This window comes from Fukomys damarensis, unplaced genomic scaffold, assembly GCF_012274545.1.
Source record: "Fukomys damarensis isolate Sample0158 unplaced genomic scaffold, DMR_v1.0_HiC HiC_scaffold_6, whole genome shotgun sequence".
NCBI classification, from domain to species: Eukaryota; Metazoa; Chordata; class Mammalia; order Rodentia; family Bathyergidae; genus Fukomys; species Fukomys damarensis.
The window spans coordinates 10,004,637-10,016,979 of NW_022900918.1; the positions used below are offsets into that span (position 1 = coordinate 10,004,637).

At 40.2% G+C, this 12,343-nt stretch overlaps 1 protein-coding gene across 2 annotated transcripts in view; it reads left to right on the forward strand.

Moving 5' to 3' along the window:
- Positions 1-12,343, forward strand: part of Pibf1 (progesterone immunomodulatory binding factor 1) — a 203,252-nt gene that overhangs the window by 170,884 nt on the left and 20,025 nt on the right. The gene's annotated exons all lie outside the window — the stretch shown is intronic.

The window sequence follows — 12,343 nt, forward strand, 5'->3', positions numbered from 1 at the left end:
TTTTTTTTTTTTTTTTTTTTTTTTTAAAGACAGAGTCTCATTGTGTAATTTAGACTGGCCTTGAACTCCCTGTGTATCCCAGGCTGGCCTTGAACTCAGTGGCAGTCCTCCTGCCTCAGCCTCTGGAGTGCTGGGACTACAGGTATGTGCCACTATATCTGGCGCTTTAGAGTCATTTTTTTTCTAATTCCTTCAGATAGGTTTAATCTATTTTACTTTTAAATGTCTTCACTTTTACTAGGATTAAGACCTAGTATAAATAAGTAGGCATGAATAAAATATAAATCTTATGCAAGGCATAAGATTGCCCTGCCCCCTCCCCCTTCCTCTCCCTCCCCTATTTTGAGACAGGGTCTTGTTATGTAGTTCAGGCTGGCCTTGAAATCATTATGTAGCCCAGGCTGGCCTCAAACTTATGTCAGCCCTCCTGCTTCAGCCTCCTGAGTGCTAGGATTACAGGTGTGTACCACCATGCCTGGCCATTCTTGTTTTGTTTTGTTTGAGATAGGGTCTCCTAAATTGCCCACACTGACTTCAAACTTGTGATCCTTCTGCTTCATTCTCCCAGGTTGCTGGGATTACAAATGTGAGCCACCACACCTGGCTTTCTTTTTTGTTTTGTTTTGTTTTCTCTTTGTTTTTGAGGTGTTTGTTTATTTGCTTGCTTATTTGCTTTTTTGAGAGTTTTACTATTTTTCAGAGCTTTAATTTATTTGCAGCGCTGTGCATCAAACCTAGAGCCTCATAAAAGTTAGGCAGGTGCTGTACCACTGAGTTACATCCCTGTCTGCTTTTCTTTTTATATATTAACAACTTAACTGACCACTGCAAGCATTGCATAGGCAGGCATCATTTCAACCAGTCGATTCTTTTTTTTTTCTTTCCTGTACTGGGACTTGAACTCAAGACTTTGTGCTTACGAGGCAGGTGAGGTGCAACTGAGCTAAATCCTTGGCCTCCAGTCAATTCTTATAAGAATAAATTTGAGAGCTGTTTGGAAGTTCTAGCAGGGGCGCACAGCTACTCGTATACCCTTGTCCCAGGAAATGGTCCTCCTGTATCAGGGGTGATCATCTTCTTCCACCCAACATGCAGCTTTGGGAGGGACACACATGCAGTGGTGAGGGAGAAGGGGGACATCCTCCCAGCCAGATCAGCAGAATCAGTGCTGGTGATTAATGGGGTGACAGATGTCACCCTCATATCCTAAATAAATTTGATAAAATTATTTTTATATCTCCTGTTATATTATTGTATAAAAATTAACAGAAACATGCAATTTTTAGTCACCTTGTATTTAAATAATTAGTAACTAGTTAAGTCATTTATCCTTGGAAATAAGCATTTAAAAGAAGAAAAATATCTTTAAGTGGCCAGATGTCTAAATTAGTACAATGGTACTTCAATTTATGAATGTAACTCTTTCCACAATTCTGGTTGCAAACTGAATTGGACAAGAACAGAATCAAATTCAGTGGTTAGGGTCAATGTTTACCTTATGGAGAAATTTGATTTGGTTTTTGTCCAATTTGACTTGCAGCCAGAAACATGGAAAGACTTAAGTTCAAGTTCGTGAACCAAAGTACCACAAGATTGAGCTCAATTTTAAGAAGCTAATGTAAAAGCCCTTTCTAATGGCGTTTAGAGCTATATTAAAGGCAGCAGTAAGAACCTGTCGTACTTTTCTCATTGCTGAGACAAAATACCTAATACCCAATTTTGAAGGAGAAAAAGTTTATTTCAGCTCAGTTTATAGAAGTATCAGTCCATAGTCCACTGGCTCCAAGGCAGGGTGACGCAGCAGAGGGGCATGGAAGAGGAGAAATAGTTCATAGTGTGGCAAGCAGAAAGCAGCAGCAGCAGCCTGCCTTCCATTTCCCTTTATACTCCATCACGGCTATAAGCCTGCTGATGGGTGTCACCCACACCAGTTTGAGGCTTCTGTTGTCCATACCCTTAATCCTCATAGTATCCAGCTACCTTCAAAACCGCCTGCCTATGACCGCCTGCGGCCTTGGGAGACATCTAGACACAGCCGTAATAGAAGCCCCCTCAGAACACTAGTCAGTGAGGGGGTTGCTAGGTGGAAAAAAACGGACCAAACGGAAAGCTATTTAAGAAGCAGAAACACGGGGTTGACTTGGTAATTGGGTTTAGAGATTGACAATGCAAAGTGGAGGAACAACAGTTGATACCGTAGCCCCTTCCTTTCTTCCTTCCTTGGTACAGGGGATGGAATTCAGGACCTTTGCACTTGCCAAGCAAGCACAGAGCCACTGAGCTACATCCCCGGCCCTTGACCCAGCTTTTGCTTTGTTTCCTGGATCAGTGGTGCTGTTACAAAGAACCTCAGAAGAAGTTTGAAGGAAAACAAACCTCAAGAAACATCTAAGCTGATAAATCCTTTAACAAACAGCCCAAGTAACCAGACTCACCTAGATAGATTTCAGTGTGCTTCACATGGAAGGAGGTTGAGATAAAGGTGAGAAGAGTGTGCACAGCACAACAGAAAGAGGTCTTGGATAGAGTTAAAGAACACTGACATTGAAGGCACAGGCAAAGGAAAAAGCACTTACACACAAAGGAGGAAAGAGGAGCAGAGACAGGAGGAACATAGGAAGAAAGCAGAGTTGGTGAGGCAGGGAGAACTGGCAGAGAGGAGGGCGTTGTCGGCACTGGGCTATGGTGTCAAGCGGTCAGGCCACAGAGGCCAGAGGAGGCAGTGTTGGTATTTATTCAGGTGCCAGGGCAGTTTCAGTAGTGCTAAAAGGAAGACTGCAGTGAATTGAAGAGTAGAAGGTGACAAGGAGAGGAAAAATAGCCAATCCCTAAGAGAGGTAAGAGAATGCAGAATGACCAAGAAAAGCCATGAGACGAAGGGATTTTATCTCCCCAATGGGAACCAGTTAAAGTGGTGACAGAGAAAAGCCAAATAGATATTGAATGGAGGAACAAGGGGGGACCCTTGGGTGGTAAAAGTGACAGGACCCAAAGCATGCTGAGCCCAGAGCATCACCTTTGTGTAGAAAGGTTATGTGTCAGTAAGTTAGTTTCTAGTCTAAGCTTTTGTTTGTGGGGGGGTCATTGTGTGTTTTGTTGTTTTGGGTTTTCTTTTTTTTTTTTTTTTTCCAGTACTGAGCATTGAACCCAGGGCCGCTGCACCAAGAAACATCCCCAGTCCATTTTATTTTGACACAAGGTCCCACTAAGTCACTGAATTGCCCAGGCTGGGCTCAAAGAGTGCGCCATGTCGCCCAACTTAAGAAAAGGCCTATTTTGGCTCTCAGTTTTAGAAATCTCAGTCCATGATCTTAGGCCTGTTGCTTTTGGATCTGCAGCCAGTCTGGATGTCATGGTGAGATCATGCAGCCAAGCAACACTCACATCCTGTTGCAGGACTGGCGTGTACCCCAGGACCTAGAGACCTGACCAGTGCCAGTGCTGCCAGCCTTGGCACCAAGCCTTTTAACACATGAACCCTTAGAGTTGTGCATCAAAACTCTAGCAGGTAGTAGAATAAAAGCTGTTTCTGTGGACTCCTGGAATGTTTTCTAGTGGAAACATACATGATAGGTTCAGAGTTTTGAGGAATGTTTGTTTTGTTTTCATAGTACTGGGAATTGAAACCAAGTTCTCTTCACATGTTTTAATCTCAGGACAAGGTCTCTCTCTCTGAATCACTAAGTTGGCCAGGCTGTGTTCCAACTTTCATTCCTCCTGCCTCAGCCTCCAGAGTGCTGGGATTACAGGTGTACCCCACCACACCCAACTAGGAAAATGGAATTTTTAAATAGCTGTGTAATAAATGAATAATGTACACTACGGAAACATAAGAGAACTGTCATCTTTATTTAGTATTTATAGTATTGGCTTTCTGAAAAAGATTGTCAGGGCCAGGGAATTGGCTCAGTGGTTCTGCCTGCCACCTGCCTTGCAAGAGCAAAGGCCCAAGTTCGATCCCCGGTACCAAAAAAAAGAGATGGACGGCTAGATTGAGCACATCATGCCTTGCACTGCATGTACACCTGTACACATTCAGCTCTGTCCTTAGAAGAAGGCTGGAATTACCTTTATATTCTTTCTACCACCTACATTGTGAAATACTGTGGAAGAAAAGCTTGCAGACACACAAAATTTGGGTTCATATTGCAGCTCTGCTACTTAATATCTGTAGATTCTTGGTATAATAATTTCATCCCTTTAAATTCAAGGTAATGTTTACTTTGAAGGATTGTGAGAGGATTAAGTAAAGGTAATAAAGTTCCTTGCATGTAACAATAACTCAAAAAATATATACCCTTTCCTCTCTTTCTTCTGCTTCAAGAGTCAGTTAAAGACAGGCATAACGGTACTTTATATAGCTGTAAAAACATTTTTCACTCTGATAATTAATACCATTTCAACTAGGAAAAGTACCACATTTCACTTACACCTTAGAACAATTTCAAAGAACTGTCTGAAAGTAGCCATTAGGAAGTCATGTCTGGAACATTTATGTAAAACAGCTACCCCTAAAACCCACCCAGGACATGATAGTTACAGCCGTATCCAGCCTCCGAGGGTTATATTTATGGACTATGAGACATCTGCTTCTGAGACTTGAGAGATGTGCTCTTCTCTCATTCAGTGTTTTTGACTAGAACATCTCTCAGGACCCACAGTCACTTCAGTTAGTTTTTAACCAGAATTAGTCAGCTGCCCCTTACTAAGTACCTAGAATATACAAGGCCCCACACTTGCCTGAATGTTGGACTAGTTCCCATTATCCTAGATAACTGGCTTCTTAGGGCAGTGTATGTCACGTAACGAAAAGAAAACAAACCCTGAAGTCAGCCAGGTTTCTTAAGTGAAGTCACAGTATAATTATCATTCTTTTATGGTATGCTTATGTTCCCGGATTCTAACTCATATGTTCTTTGTGATTTCTCGGAAGATTTCAGGGACATTTCAGCATCCCAAGTGCCCCTTAGGCAATCCACTTCATAAAGGGTTCCAACAAATTGCATATTTCTAGATGTGTGTCACTTTTTTTAGTTCATACTTAACTGTTTTGAAATTTTCTTAAAAAATACCTTTTTGCATGTTTTTTTTACACACCTATGAATAAAAAGAATAAACAACCACTGAGTGGGTAAGTTAATTTTTCCTTAAATGAAAATATAATCATTTCTCAGATTCATACATTTCTCATCAGTAATGGCCCTCTTTAGGCCATATATATATATATATATATATATACACACACACACACACACATATTTTTTTTATCTGTGATCGAACTTGGGCCCTTGTGCTTGCAAGGCCCTGGCCCTTTCTTTTTTTTTTTTAAACTGGGAGTTGGGTAGCTCAATGGTAGAGCATTACGAATGTGTATGACTAGGGTTCATTCCTAACACCAAAAACATTAAAAATAAAAATAAATAAACCTTTTTATTTGTTGGATGTAATGAATACTTTTAGAGAAAGACAACTATAGCTAGGTTTGGTGCATTCCTATAATCCTAGCACTCAGGAGGCTGAGACAAGAGGATCTTTGCAAGTCTTTTTGTTGTTGTTGTTGTTTTTGGTGTTGTCTGTGTTGTAGGGGTTTTTATGTTTTGTATTTGGCTTTTTGAGACAGGGTCTTACTCTGTAATTCACTGGCCTTGAACTCAAGGCAGTCCTCCTGCCTCAGCCTGCTGAGTGCTGGGACTATAAGTCTGTACCACCATGCCTGTTGATTGGTGCAAGTTTGAGACCCAAGGCCAGCCTGAACTACATAGTGCGACCCTGCCTCAAAAAAATAAAAAAATAAAAACGCTTCATGTTAAAAAAAAAAAAAAAAAAAAAGACAGGAAGGAAGAGGATGGGGAAGTGGGCAGATAATTGTAGTGAAAACCTAAAATGCACATATACAATATAAGTCATATTTGGCCCTAAGGTTTTAGAATGCTTATTGTTTTGCCAGGTGTAATGATGCTTATCTGTAATCTCAGCTCTGAAGAGTCCAAGGAAGGCTGATCGTTGCAAGTGCAAGGCCAGCTTCAGCTACATAGTAAGACCCTGTCTCAAAAAAAAATGCTTTTTCATTTTTTTCTGTAAAAGTGTGTGAATAAAATTATCTTGATTTTTTTTTTTTTTTTTTTTTTTTTTTTTTTTTTTAACTAAGGATAGATCTAGGATATTGCACATGCTAGGCAAGTGCTCTAACACTGAGCTACACCCTCAGCTCTTGGTTTTTTTTTTTTTTTTTTTTCAGTACCAAAGATTTAACTCAGGACCTTGCACTTGCAAGGCAAGCATAGCACCACTGAGCTAAATCCCCAGCCCTAAAATTATCTTGAATTTTAAGAGCTGTTTTCTACCAAACTGCTTAAAATGCTTTCAGATCAAATATACTACTCCACTCAGGGCGCAAGTTATATGTTGCTCTCCACCAAGTATATCTGAGAATAAACATTCAGAGAAAGGAAAAGTTTTAAATTATCCCTCCATACTGAGAACAGTGGCCCCGCTTGTACCTTCTAATATTTAAGAAAAGATCAGGCTTTTCTCAAAATAGATATTTTACAGCAAATTAGTAAACAATAAAAACGTTTAATATTTATAGCTTAGCTGGGGCTTTAATCAGAGGTAAGAACATTTGCCTGGCATGCATAAGGCCCTGGGTTTGATCCCCAGCACTGCTTTGGAAAAATCTTTTTTTATATCTTACTTTACAGTTCTCTTTGTATTTGCTTATCTTATGTAAGCCTTGCAAAGTTCTTGCACTTAGTTCACAGAATCGGCAACTTAATCTCAAATGTTCTGTGGAATATTAACTTACCTCAGTTTTGAGTTGTATGAAAAACACTTGGATTTCTTTCAGAACGTATTCTGTGGACCCTTAAGTTTATACAGACTTGTATAGAACCTTATAGAACTACATTAGATCAGAATTGTTTTTGTTTCCTTGAGTATTGGGCCTTCTTCTTTAATCTTTCTATTTTCTTTAAGACTACAAATATCTTTGTTATATCCTGCAAGTAAACCAGCTTGTGTGAAGCAATATAATATCTCACCATAAAAATATTTTATCTGTTTGTGTATCCCCTTTCATCTTTTTATATCACATTTGCACATCTATTATGTGTCATAGATATCTGTCACTTTCTAGTATTTTCTTAAGAGTGACATGTATATTTTCCCACTGCGTTTCATGTCTTTTAAATAGGATGATAGTTATCTGACTTTTAAATAGAATTAAACTTACCTGTAAGAAATAAAAAAAATTTTATCTGTTTGTGTATCCCCTTTCATCTTTTTATATCACATTTGCACATCTATTATGTGTCATAGATATCTGTCACTTTCTAGTATTTTCTTAAGAGTGACATGTATATTTTCCCACTGCGTTTCATGTCTTTTAAATAGGATGATAGTTATCTGACTTTTAAATAGAATTAAACTTACCTGTAAGAAATAAAAAAAAATGACCCCCTATTGTCACTTGTAACCCTATGTTTTATGGCTCTCTTAGAATAGCAGCAGCTTATAACAAACCAAACAATTGTAGGATGTAAAGAGACACACACATACTCCCAACCTGCAGAACTCTGGATCTCTGGAAATGTGCATCAGCCACAAGAAAATCCTGACCATGACATGAGATAATTGTGGCCATACTTGTTAGGGACCATATTGGCAGTATTCTGATATAGACTGAAGTCACTGATCCCATACCAAGGGTCTAACACCCAAAGAGGAAAATCCTAGAAATACATCATGGAAAAAGTATAGGCCTTGGAAAGAGCCACACTCTGAAAACGTGAAGCATAGGGCATAGTCTGGGGCTGATGCTGAAAATAAATAGAAATATGCTCCAGAACCTGTTAGGTTGTACTGACACAGTGAAGGCCAGCAGCTAGATAGCAGCTCCATGAAAACTGTTCAACAAGGGCAAGTGATGTACTTGACCAAAAGCAGGCATGAGGGGACATGAATGCCAGGGGCAAAGAAGGCACAAATCGGAAACCGTGCTGCTACTCAGTAATGAGGTGAGCTGCAGGATCTGGGCAAACAGAGCAGGACAGAATTAGGTGCAGGTCAGCCATGGCTGACAGTAGAGCTAGACTGTACTAATGTGAGGTATTAATATTGGGGGCACTACAGTTATATAGAAACTCATACATTCAGTTTTTCTGTAAACCTAAAACTTCTAAGAAATGAAATCTGGTTGTTTTTTGTGGTTTTTTTTGTTTGTTTGTTTGTTTGTTTTTTTTTTGGTTTTTTGAGTCAGGGTCTCACTATGTAGTTGAGACTGACCTGGAACTCACTATGTAGCCCAGGTTGATCTTGAACTCACAGCGATCCTCCTGCCTCAGCCTCCCAAGTTCTGGGATTACAGGCATGTGCCACCACACCTGGCTGAAATCTGTTCTTTAATTTAAAAATAATAACTCTAGATTTCACCTTAGGAGCCTACTCACTGTTACTGACACTATCTTCCTCTGCCTGCGCATCTGTTGTAAATGATCCTAAGATCATATCCAGGCTCAGGAAAGAATGTCCCAGGGTTAGTTATGACCCTGAGACACACACTTATCTCTGGTTTGCTGTCGTGAGTGTGAACACATGAGCTGTCACAGAGCTTCCAGTCACGGATAGGATATAACTCCAACAGTGTTGATGTCATCCCACTTGCATTCTAATGAGGAGCTAGACCTGCTCTGCTCTGCGGCACCTAAGGCTTGTTCTGTTATAGGCCCCAAACTTTGATTGCTAGGAGACAATCAGAATGATGAAAGAATTCTTCTGAGTAATAAGAGAGATGAGTCAACTGAGGATGTTTAGAGAAGGTAAGACTTAAAGATAAGAAATTCCGAAGAAGCTCTAAGAGACTTACACATATCTCCAAAGGCTAGAATTAAATCCAAGGAGACACTTGTCATTCTCTATCTTGTTGTTTTGGGTTTTGGTTTGGTTTGGGGTTTTGGTGTTATAGTACAGGACGAAAAAGCTGAACTGATAGCTAATTTGTCTTCATTGTTCAGGCCTGAGATAGATGTCTTTTTTAACTGACACATATTAGTTACATATTTATGGAGTACGGTGATCTAATTCAGTATACACATGCATGTGTGCAGAGGGGATTTTTTAATTATGTATAAAGGCTGGGTTAAATAATTTGAAGATCCTTTCCAAACCTAAAATTGTGTATTTTGAAAGGCCTTGGTTAGAAGTCATCTGCATTGAATTCTGACAGCTATGAACCCAGAAAGACCTGCATTTGAATGTTGCTCTCACTTCTTTCTTAGTAGCTAAGTGACCTTGGCTAAATTTCTTCAGCATGCTAAGCATCAGTTTTTCCATGTTGGTATTTGGGAGGGAATTAAATTCTTACATAAAATACTTAGCACAATTCTGGCCCATTGTACGTATTCAGTGAACGTCCTCTTTCTCCCTCCAGGCCTAAAACCTTTCTATACTAACCCTGTGGTAAAGAAGCAAGGCTGGGGTTAGGTTAGCCTGCAAATGGGAGCAAGCGCTGTGTCCAGGATGTGAGAGCGATCAGGCTGTGACATCTGTCACCCGATTGATCCCAGGGTTGATTTGGGGGATCTGGCTGGCGAGGTGGGTGTCCCCTTCCTCCCCCACCGCTCCATGTGCATCCCTCCCAAAGCTGTGTGCTCTGTGAAAGAGGGCGACCACCCTGATGGAGGACAGTTTCCTTTGTCAAGTGTATATGAGTAGCTGCGCTCCCCTGCTAGAACCTCCAAACTCACTCTCAAGTACGTCCAGATTTAGATGGGGAGGCTGAAAGGCAGAACAGAAAACAGCTGCTTGCAGTTGCCAACATTGATACTATTCTCAACATTTTTACCATACAAAACCTATTTTGTCTATTGTTTGCTTTGGTCATAGAAAATTCTTAGGGAGCACTTAAGAGTGGGATGAATAGCTTTCAATTACATTTACATTTTCTTTTCAACATTTTTTTTATCAGCACTGGGAATCAGACCACACATGCTAGGCAGGCACTCTACCACTGAGCTACACCCCCAGCACTGTGCTTTAGGGGGAAAGAAATGTCCATCTGTTAAAAATCCCTGCCGAAATTACTTGCCAGTGTAATGATCTGAGGTCTGGAATATGCTTTGAATTATTTTAGGGGGGAAAAATGTCTAGTAAGAAAATACATACAACAATCAGTTTTGCAGAATAATCCTGGCAGTTCCTAAAATGATTAAATCTAGAGTTACATAGTTACATATGTTCCCGAAGTTCTACTTAGTATATGCCCAAGAGAAATTGAAGCATGCGAACAGAAAACCCACACATGAACGTTTATAGTAGCATTATTCATAACAGCCAAAAGGTGGAAACAACCCAAACTGTCCCCCAACTAATGCACCAATAAAATGTTTGTTCATGCAGTTGAATATTGTCTTAGGAATTGAAGTTAGGAGTAAATCACTGGTACATGCTACAGCTCAGATGGACCTTGAAGACATTATGCTAAAGGACAGAAGCTCATCATGAAGATCACATAAATGTGCTTACATCTTGTGTAATGTCTAGAACAGGAACACCTAGAGACTGAAAGCAGATGCGCGGTCCTTTAGGAGCAGAGCGTTAGCCAGGCAGGATAGAGGGGTAGCAGCTGAAGCAATCAGGCTCTCCTTGTAAGGGATGAAAACATTTTTTTTCAGCTTTAATTGAGTTTGTTGGTACATTTTAGGGATACAGTAGTTACATTCATTGTTGGGATCTTGTACCTCTACATGACAGGTCTTGGTTCTCATTTTTTCCCCTTGTCCCTGCTATCCCTTCACTGTGGTCAATGAACGTGCAGATGCTCCTTGGCTTAGACTGGGGTTGCATCCCTGTAACTTCCAGGAGTTACAGATGACTCGATACACCTAACCTCCCAGACGTCATAGCCTCACCCAGCCTGCCTTAAATTTGCTCACAACATTTACATTAGCTTCCATTCCAGCAAAATTATCTAGCATGAAGCCTATTTTATATTAAAATATCAAATATCTGTGTAGTTTATTTATTTAATATTATCCCGGAAGTGTCAGTCAGCAGGGTTGTCTGATGCTCACTGTCAGTGTCCATTACGAGAAGTGTGTTGGGCTGCAGACACCCGTCATCCACTCTGGCAATTGCGGGGCTCACTGCAGCTGCCTGGTATCAAGAAAGAGTATTGCTGTGCATGTTTCTAGCCCAAAAAATCAAAAGTAAGAATTCAGAGTACACTTTCTACTGAATGCATATCACTTTCACACCATTATTAAGCCAAAATATTCTAAATCAGCCAGGCACGGTGCCACATGCCAGTAATCCCAGCCCTTGGAAGGATGAGGCAGGAGGATCGCCACAAGTTCAAGGCCAAACCCTGAACTAATATAGCAAGACCCTATCTCAAGAAAATGCGGGCCAGGGATTTAGCTCAGTGGTTCTGCTGCCTGCCTCGCAAGGACCTTAGTTCGATCCCTGATGCCAAAAAAAAAAAAAAAGAAAAAAAGAAAAACAATGCACAGACATACATACATACAATATATAAAATAACATTGAATGAAATAAACCGTACACATAAATACTGTATGGTATCTCTCATTTGAGTGAGTCAAAGTACAAACAGAGAATAATAAGGGATGGATAGAAGGAGACAAAGGAATTATGAAAAACGAGACAAAGGGTAGATCTCTTACAATAGGGAAGAGAGGACCAAGGGAACAAGGGCAAGGGTGAGGAGGAGGGAGAGGGAGAGGGTGAATCAGAATAAAGATGTGCCATGTACAGGAACCTAATGACCTCAGTTAATGTAAGCATCATATGCCATAACATGAGCTAAGATTAATATCAACAAGAAGGGTTTGGGGTTTAGCTCAGCAGCAAGGTCCTGAGTTCAACCCCAGTACCAAAATATGACAATAATAATAATAATAATAATAATATCAACAAGAATGAAAATGGAGGGACAGGAAAGGGGATTTAAAAAAATAGGCTGCAATATGTACGTGACCACTCCCAAAGATGATATAAACTGCACATGTTACAAACATGTAATAATAAAATAAAATTTTAAAAAAAGAAAACATACATTCAGATTTCTTTTTTAATCCTGAGTCAGACTGTTGCTACATTTGGTGTTGTCTGTGTGCTACAAACCATTCCGCTGCACATACTGGCACCCACCTCTTGGCCATACACTCTGGGAGGCTGAGGCAGAGGACCACAAGTTTGAGCCCAGCCTAAGCAGCTTAGCAACTTGGTGACACTCTGTCTCAAAATTTTAAAAATAAGATGGGAATGTAGCTCGGTAGTGCCCCACCTGCCTTGCAAGCACAAGGTCCTTATTTTGATTCCAATACCA